We start from the raw sequence: 8,893 nt of genomic DNA, 5'->3' as shown, positions 1-8,893 counted from the left end.
ACGGACTGGAACCAGATGAAGTTCAACACTCAGAAGTGTAAGGTGCTCCATCTGGGACAAACAATCCCCAACATACCTACAGGCTCGGTTGCAACAATTTGACTTGCACCATGGCCAAAAGGGACCTACGGGTAGTGATCGACCATTGCATGAACATGAGCCGGCAATGCGATGCTGTGACCAGCAGGGCAAACAACACGCTGGCATGCATTAACTGTTGCATCTCATGCAAAACTAAGAAAGTGATACTCCTACTGTACTCCGCACTGGTGAGACCGCAGCTGGAATACTGCATCCAGTTTTGGGTGCCGCACTTCAACAAGGACGTGGAAAAGCTTGAGAGGATCCAGACAAGAGCCACCCATATGATCAGGGATTTGCAAGACAAGCCAGACGAGGAGAGGCTGAGGGACTTGGGCCTCTTCAGCCTACAGAAGAGAAGTCTGAGAGGGGACTTGGTAGCAACTTACCGCTACATCAGGGGTGTACATCAAGAACTCAGTGAACAGCTGTTCACCAGGGCACCCCTGGGGAAGACCAGGAACAATGGATACAAACTCCTGGAAGGCCGCTTCAGGCTCAGTTCCAGAAAAAACTCCTTCACAGTCAGGGTGTCCAGACTGTGGAATAAACTCCCTCCAGGGGTGGTGCAGTCACCTACCCTGGAAATCTTTAAAAGGAGACTGGACAGTCACCTCAGTGGGGTCACTTGACCTCAGTAGTCCCGATGACTGGCTACAAGTTTCCTTCCAGCCCCTAACAGTCTATGAATCTATGAATCTAAGTGTCCTGCTAAGGAAAAGATATGTCAACAATGTAAAAAGAAAAGTCGCTACAATTTAGTTTGTCACTCAGCCACAGGAGTCCATGAAATAATAGAACAGGACTCAGAGGAATATTCTGTTTTTAAAAGAACTTGCAGAGTCTTCATCAGACCCAGGACTCTGGATGATAGAAATGGACATTCAATTCCATTTAAAATTGGTACAGGAGCAGCAGTTTCAATTATACCTGATACTACACAGCCAACATAGGAGACATAGAATCATAGAAAATTAGGGTTGGAAGGGATCTCAGGAGCTCATCTAGACCAACTCCCTGCTCAAAGCAGGACCACCCCAAACTAAATCATTCCAGCCAGGGCTTTGTTGAACCAGGTTGTAAAAATCTCCAAGAATGGAGATTCTACCACCTCTCTAGGTAACCCATTCCAGGGCTTCACCACCCTGCTAGTGAGAAAGTTTTTCCTAATATCCAGCCTAATCTTGCCTTACTGCAACTTGAGACCATTGCTCCTTGTTCTGTCATCTGCCATCTCTGTCAGAACTGAGAGTGTCTCCGTCATATTCTACCTGTTTAATACACTAGGTCAGGATGTCTGCCAGTTCCACCAAACAGACTAGATTTGTGAATCGATCTGCGTTAAATGAAGAGGCTTATTGAAGTTTCTGTTTTGATTATTTTCTTTTTGTAGGGAAGTGAGTGACAAAGACTCACAAGAGAGTGATGGACTTGTAACCTCTCCTTTCAAGATGAGTTTGCAGTTCTTTGAAAATCCTTCAAGTTTCTTCTGAAAAGGGAGGATGTAGTAATAAGAGTTAATTCCCTTCTTGAGACCTGACACAATGACATCAACAGGAAGTTACCAGCCATTTTTGTGTGTGTTAGCAGTTGCAATAAGCCCTTTTGAGAGCAAGAAGTTTCTCACCTCTTCCTGAGCTATGGGATAGGACAGATGTGGGGCTAATTTGTGGCATGCCTGCCAACAGGTTGGCCCCCCTGGACTAAGAGACAAGCTGTTGTAGCCAGCGGGCAGGGCTGAGCTAAGCACAGCTGCCTGACATCATTGTTAACAACGGGTAGGGGCCTACCAAAATTGATGAGGCGTGCAGGAGATTTTTCAGGCCAATTGTAGGGCCCACTGCCGTTTTCATGTATTTTTTTGCAGTGAGCCCCTCCCCCCCGTGCTGATTAGCCAAAGGCTGCCAGTAGTGGCCCTGCATCTCTTTGCTGATTAGCCAAGACGGCTGCCATTCATATGGTTCCACTCCTTGTCACTGATTGGCAGAGAGGGGCAGGGCCACATAAAGGGTAGCCCTCTCAGCCAATCAGCAGCAGAGGGAGGAGGAGGCAGCCGCCACCTTGGCTCCCTTGTGAGTGTTGGCAGCCATGAGAGCCGCTGGCTCCCACTGGGAGCAAGCATTTTATTTTCAGTTGTTTTTTTTCTGGCCAAGATCTGAAGGTGAGTCTTGTCAATTACGTGATCTTTTCCATTGCAGGGGAAGGACCTGGAGGAAAACAGCCCTGGCATTCCCTGGAACATGTGAACATACATACACATCAGTGTACAAGCACAGAGAGAGAGAGAGAGTAATGCACATATACACAAACACGTGCACATTAACATGCAAACAAATGTACAGGCACACTGACACAGGTATGCAAACCCACAAATCTACATGTACACCAACATGTACAAATGTGTGTACAAATTTGCACAAAACTGCATGCACACACAGACATAAATACATGCATACGCACACAGCAACTTATGCATACCAGTATACAGGAAGCCATGCTGCTGGGAGAGCCCATTAGCACTGCAGTTGGTGGTGCTCATTTGCAGGACTGCAGTAACCAAATGGGAGCAATGTATTGACCTCACCTGGGTGAGCTGCTGGCAAAGGAATTGAAGGGAGTGGTAGAGGGGAGGGAGAGGGGGTTGGAGTGAGACCAGGCCTGAGGTGGGGAAAAGCAGGCCTGCCGCAGTGGTGGTGGGGGAGCAGCAGGCCTGCCTGACATGGCCCAACACGGCAGCAGCCAGGGGAAGGGAGGAGTGGGTCTCATCCCCTCATTGGGCCCAGTCCCACTCCTCCCTCACTCTTCCCTCTCCCCCGCATCGGCCCTGAGCCCGCTCCTCCTGTCCCACCCGCTGCCGCTGGGTCAGCCCAGGCCTGCTGCTCCCCACCCTGCCAAGGTGGCCCAGCTTCTTCCTACCCTTGGGCCCAGTCCTCCCCGCCTGTGGCAGGGAGAGGGGAATGGGCCCAGACCCCAAGCAGCAGGAGGGAAGTGAGGAGCGGGCCCGAATGTGGGCAGGCTGCCCCTGCAATCATTCTTGATGGGCAATTGGGTAGTACAGTAAATATTCAGGAAGATAGTGGTCTGGCAGTCAGCACATTGATCCATGACCTGTCCTTGTTGTCTGCCTTTGCTCCTGTGAGGATAATGGTAGTAACCTGACACAGTGCGGGTAAGGCAGGGTGGGCAAAATATGGCCTGTGGGCCAGATCCAGCCTGCCAACTGATTGTACCAGCTTGCAGGTGGGCAGCCACAAAGTTGTGGGATCTGATCCGCAGGAAGCCAATGGCTCTGGCTGCTGTGTTGTACCAAACAGGTAGGTATGTTCTCGCCCTGTCCGCAGCTTACACCAACTCTCACCCCATGCACCTGACGCAGTGCCGGGTGTGCTCCAGCATCAGCTGTGGACACTGCCTGCAAGTGTCTGCTGGGGACCAGGGTGACTTCCTGAGACCACAGCTAACGCACTGATGCAGCAGCATCACCTGCAGACCTGGGTGGATGCCTCAATCCCGAGCAGGAACCTGTCAGCTGCACCCACAGCTGATGCTAGCACTCACCTGGCACTGCTTCTGGTGCACAGGTCGGGACCTGGTGTAAACTGCAGGGATGTGCTGTAGATGTGGGATGGTTGTGGGGGGAGAGACAGAGAGAGTGTCTCTCTGTCCACCCATCCGCTGCCCATGATGAGCAGCAGTGTCCAGCATTGGGCGCTGGGAAAAAGCTGGACCTGGTGGCCCATGCACTCGTTGCTGCCAGGACCCTTCTGGCTGCAGCTGTCTGGAGCCCACACTGGGGCTGCCCTGCAGCTCCTCCCCACTGCCATTGCCACCACCCTGTGTGCCCAGTCCCACTGTTTCCTGGTGGCCAGCACTGGTTGCCACTGCTCATTGTAGGCAGGGGGTGGGCAGAGCCACCTCCCTCCGTCTCTTCCACTCCCATCCCCCCACACCCGAACCATCCCAAACCTACAGCAAGTTCCCATAGCTTACACCAGCTCCCACCCTGTGTGCTGGAAGCAGTGCTGGGTGGGTGCTGGCATCAGCTGTGGATGCAGCCAGCAGGTTCCTACTGGGGACTGGGGCATCTGCCCGAGCCCCTCCTTGAGGTAGAAAGCTGGCCCAGAGGTGGCACTGGTGGTGGTGCTGTTGGCAGTGGGGGCCCTGGCTGAGCTGCCTCTGCTGAAGCTGCTGCCCCCACCTGTGCCAACTCCCTGCCCACCTGTGGCCCCATTCCACATAAGTAGGTTTTGTGAGCTGTTGCACGGGGCAGGAGGGTTGCTCACCCAGGCTGGAACAGCTCCCCAAAACTCTCTACGTGGCCTGCAGGACCAAATACTTACCCACCCATGGGGTAAGGGAATGCTTAGGAATTTCAAAAGCTATTTCAACAGGGTAAGGCAATCATTTATTGACTACTCAGTTTCTTCATTGCCAAATGTAAGAACACCTGAGCCCATTTGTGAACTCCTCCTAACTTTGTCAAATTGTTTCCAAACAAAGAACCCTGACACTGGAAGAAAAGAAGTGAGCAAAGACAAAATATTTGATTTTTAATTAAACTGTTTTGCATTTTTCTTTAAAGATTTGCTTCCAAATTGGCCTAAATTTAAAGTTAAAAAAAATCAGCTTCGTCCACAATTTTTGCCTAGAAAAACAAAAAAACAAACAAAAAAGTTTTCTTGGGCTAGAACTCCAAATTACATCCCTCCTCCCAGATTTACAGCAAACAGAAACATCTGCTAGCGGGGCAGATCTTTACCTCAATGCGTTTGGGGCTTAAGTGGACATGGGACTGGGGGGAGGGGAGAGTGGATAAATAGTTTATCACAAATGATTGATCTTTTGCTCATTTTCAATGGTTTGAGCAAAACAGTGAGAACAATATATCAACTCCACAGAGAGGTCTTTCTAGCTAAACATCTACATTCCTTCTTCACCCAGGGGTTGCTTGGTTACAACTGCAGCAATGCTGGATAAAGGATTCTTAAACTTCAGCTTCAAAACACAAGTCAAGCAGGAAGTGATCATCTCCCCACCCCCAAGCCCAAAGCAGATCCTTCTGGGATACTAGACTACAGGAATCCCTGTTCTGATCCTGGCTGGCAAGAGCCACCTTCCCTTTTGTGATGTTTGCCCTGTATGGGGAGGGGATGAACCCCTATCCATCAGGTGCTTCCCAGGACTCAGATTACAGCATGTTCTCATATGCCTGTGGTCAGGCCAGAGGACAGAGCACCCCATGGACTGGACCTGAATTACAGAAGCATTCACCTTGGCCACTAGTGACAGGACACTAGTCCTTGACATCATGCAATGTTATGGTTTGGCCAGTGGTCTACTCCATCTGGCACGGTTTTGAGACTCTCCTCTCTTGCTTAGAAACCAAGTGTACATATGCTCTGACACTGCTTAGCCGACACTGTTGCAGTAGCCCTAGCACTCATTACTAACCTGTAACCAATTCCCCACCCCAGAGCACACAACACCCCAGAGCACACAACACCCCAGAGCACAAAACATTTTCCAAACAGATGGAAAGGAGCAGAAATGGCTTGTATTAAATTGTTAAAACCTGCAATCCTGCTGTGGCAACTAAAATTGGGGACTGAATGAAGCAATGTGGGAGGGCCCTCTTCAAAGTCACAGGGAGCAAAGCCATAGAACAAGAACTGGAGAGGACTCTAGCCATCATATGCTAAATCTTGACCACTTCACAGCAACAGGGGCACACTGGGTAAAGACAAATGCAAATGACCATGCTGAATCCCACCCCCAGTTCCATCCCATGTGCTCTGAGCTTCACAGCTCCAGGCACCGGGGCTCTGCAGCATTTGCAGCTTAGTACAGAGTTTGAAAATACACTCTTACCTTTTTAAGCCTTGTCAGATGCTCAAAGCAATGAGGTCAGGAGGATGGGCTGAACTCCAGTGTTCTTGCCTTGCTAAGATGTCAGTTCCAGAGGGTGACTGTGGCTCATATGCAAGTGGAGACCCTGGTAGCTGTCAGATAACAGGGAGTGAAGCACTCACAAGTCTGACAATGTCTGAAGGGTGCAGAACTCCCGTTACTATGCTCTAGCTGGAGAAGGAGCCCAGGGGCACTCTCTCACTTGTGAGCAGCATCAGGGACCAGGAGCATCTCTGGCCAGCATGCTCCCCAGTCACTGCCTCTTCTTCTATACAGCCAGTATATTTAGCATCCTCTCTGAAATCTCTGCACAGGAGGGTCCCTGGGGCTGTCTACCCGCTCCTCCCCACAAAATCAGCCCTCCACTCTCTTTCTTGAAAGTGAGTAATCCTGGAGCTGTCCTTGGGTGTTCTGGACATAGAGGCCAAGGCCCGTTCCCTCCCACCAGCAGAGACTCTTTGGGGTTACCTTCCAGCCACAGAAAAATTAGAGCAGCAGTCACTGGTTGCAATTCATGAGAGGGAAGAGCAGAGAGACACTCTCCCTGATGTCCATGGTGAACAGCCAGAGCATTGTGTACTTCAGCCATACCCTCTCACCATACCTTCTTCCACTGAGGGCTGATAGAGGGGACCCTTCCAACAGCACACCAGCCAAGGAGGCTGCCACTCTGGAGGATTGTGGGGGAACTTTTAAGATCCCTCTCTTTTGTCAGAGTGAGGTAAACGGGGTCCACATTAGAAAAAACATGCTTCCCTTAGTCAAGCTAAGCCAAGAAAGTAATGGAGGAGTCTTTCAGCTTCAAATTCAGCTTTATCCTAGGACATCTTCAGATATCAGAAAACAGGCGGCACAGCCCACAGGTACCCAGGACCCACACAGAGGCTAGCAAACAATGAAAGTCACTGTCAGCCTGGAAAGCCCCAGAGTCTCAGGGCTGGTCTCTAAGGGCAGCTTCTCCACCTTAAGATCCTTCATTCTTATCTGGGGCTATGCAAACAATGACTTTGTCAGCTTGGAGGCAGTTCCAAAAACAAACAACAAAAAAGAGGAAAAAGAAAAGAAAAGATAAGAGAAGCTAGCAAAATGATCATTTCATATGGACCAGAAACAGAACGTTTGAAAATCTGGTGAAAAAAAAATTCATATGGAGTCAAATGAGAAACATTTCACTCAACTCACAAGACACCAAGACATTTAGCTTTGATGTCAATCTTTTTTAACAATCTTTTCATACAATAATAATACAATAGACAGAAATATGAGTGAAAAGGCATTTTGAATAAAAAATAAAAGTTGCAACTTTTTCAGAACGTTTTTCCTTCCCCAGTATTGCTCCCCAAAAACAGGGAGTTTCACCAAACCAAAGTTGTCAAAATAATTCAGCTTTATCAGATCTGAATTTTTCACCAAAAAAAGGTTAGGGCTGAAAAATTTCAACTAACTTTATCTTTTAACCGTATGAAAGAGGCTTGGAGGGAATGGGACATGAGCACTGACCCTGCAGGACCAACCCAGAGCCTGTAAATAAGGTGGTAAGGCTCTGGCTCGGCCTACAGTATCAATATCTTCATTGACAACCTGAAAGATGAGATGGAGTGCACCCTCAGCAAGTTTTCAGATGAAACCCAACTGGGGGGAGTAGTAGATATGCTGGAGGGTAGGGCTAGGATTCAGAGAGACCTCAACAGATTGAAGGATTGGGCCAAAAGAAATCTCATGAGGTTCGATAAGGACACATGCAGAGTCCTGCGCTTAGGATGAAACAATCCAATGCACCAATACAGGCTGGTGACTGATGGGCTAAGCAGCAGCTCTGCAGAAAAGGACCCAGGGGTTACAGTGAATAAGCTGAATATGAGCCAACAGTGGGGATTTTGTTTGTTTGTTTTTTAATATACTTCGTGTTCCAGGTCAAATCAGCCAAATCAGTTCCAAACCATATAGTTTGAGCACAACGCAATCATTCAAAAAACCAAATCGGTTGAGCAGGCAGTACTCAATCGTGGTAAACAGCATGTATGGTACTACAACCAGTGAGCATCCTCCATCCCAGGCTCTCACCCTGGGACTTCATTTTACTCCCAAATCCATTGGCAGACATCTTCTGTGCAGCCCCCAGCCCGGAGGTCTTGGGATTTGGATGCCCCACTTAATCTTAGCCCACAAGAGGCCCTTGTTGTGAAGAAAGCTAACAGCGTACTGGGCTGCATTAGTAGGAGTGTTACCAGAAGATTGGGGGAAGTGATGATTCCCTTCTATTTGGCACTGGTGAGGCCACATCTAGAGTACTGTGTCTAGTTTTGTGCTCCCCCACTGCAGAAAGGATGTGGACATATTGGAGAGAGTCTAGCAAAATGGCTGCATACCAAAGAGGCAACACACTTACACATATAGGCTAGATAAACTAACAAAGAAAACTGCAAAACTCCCTAACCACAAAGCCAAGGCTGACAAGCAGCTTCAACAGAGCGTTTGGCAGTACAGAGCAAGTCCCACGATTGCCAGGGACAATCTTTTGGGCTACAATTGGGTTAAAACAGGGGCAGGGGGCCTCTCCTCTAACAGGTGTGGCATTTCCCTGACTAAAATTTCAGGATTTCCCTGGCCTGGTGCATGTACCTGGGTGACCCTGTTTTTTGCTGAGCAGCTGCCTGACCAGAAAACAACTCTACTCAGATACTTGGGATATGCACATGTGCTTGCGCATTCAGAGCTGAATCCCAACCTGTGTGTAAGTGCCAAAAGCAGCAGTTATGCAGCTGTATATGTGCCATTTAGACAGATAAAAAGGAATAGGATTTAACCCCTTGTTACTACAGTATCAAAGGCCAAATACTAAGTACTCTAGAATGAAGGAATACTTGTAGTTAGTCTGATCTGGCCAGAAAAGGTACTTCCAAGC

This window comes from Alligator sinensis, unplaced genomic scaffold, assembly GCF_000455745.1.
Source record: "Alligator sinensis unplaced genomic scaffold, ASM45574v1 scaffold998_1, whole genome shotgun sequence".
NCBI classification, from domain to species: domain Eukaryota; kingdom Metazoa; phylum Chordata; order Crocodylia; family Alligatoridae; genus Alligator; species Alligator sinensis.
Note: the sequence above shows the minus strand (reverse complement) of the source record.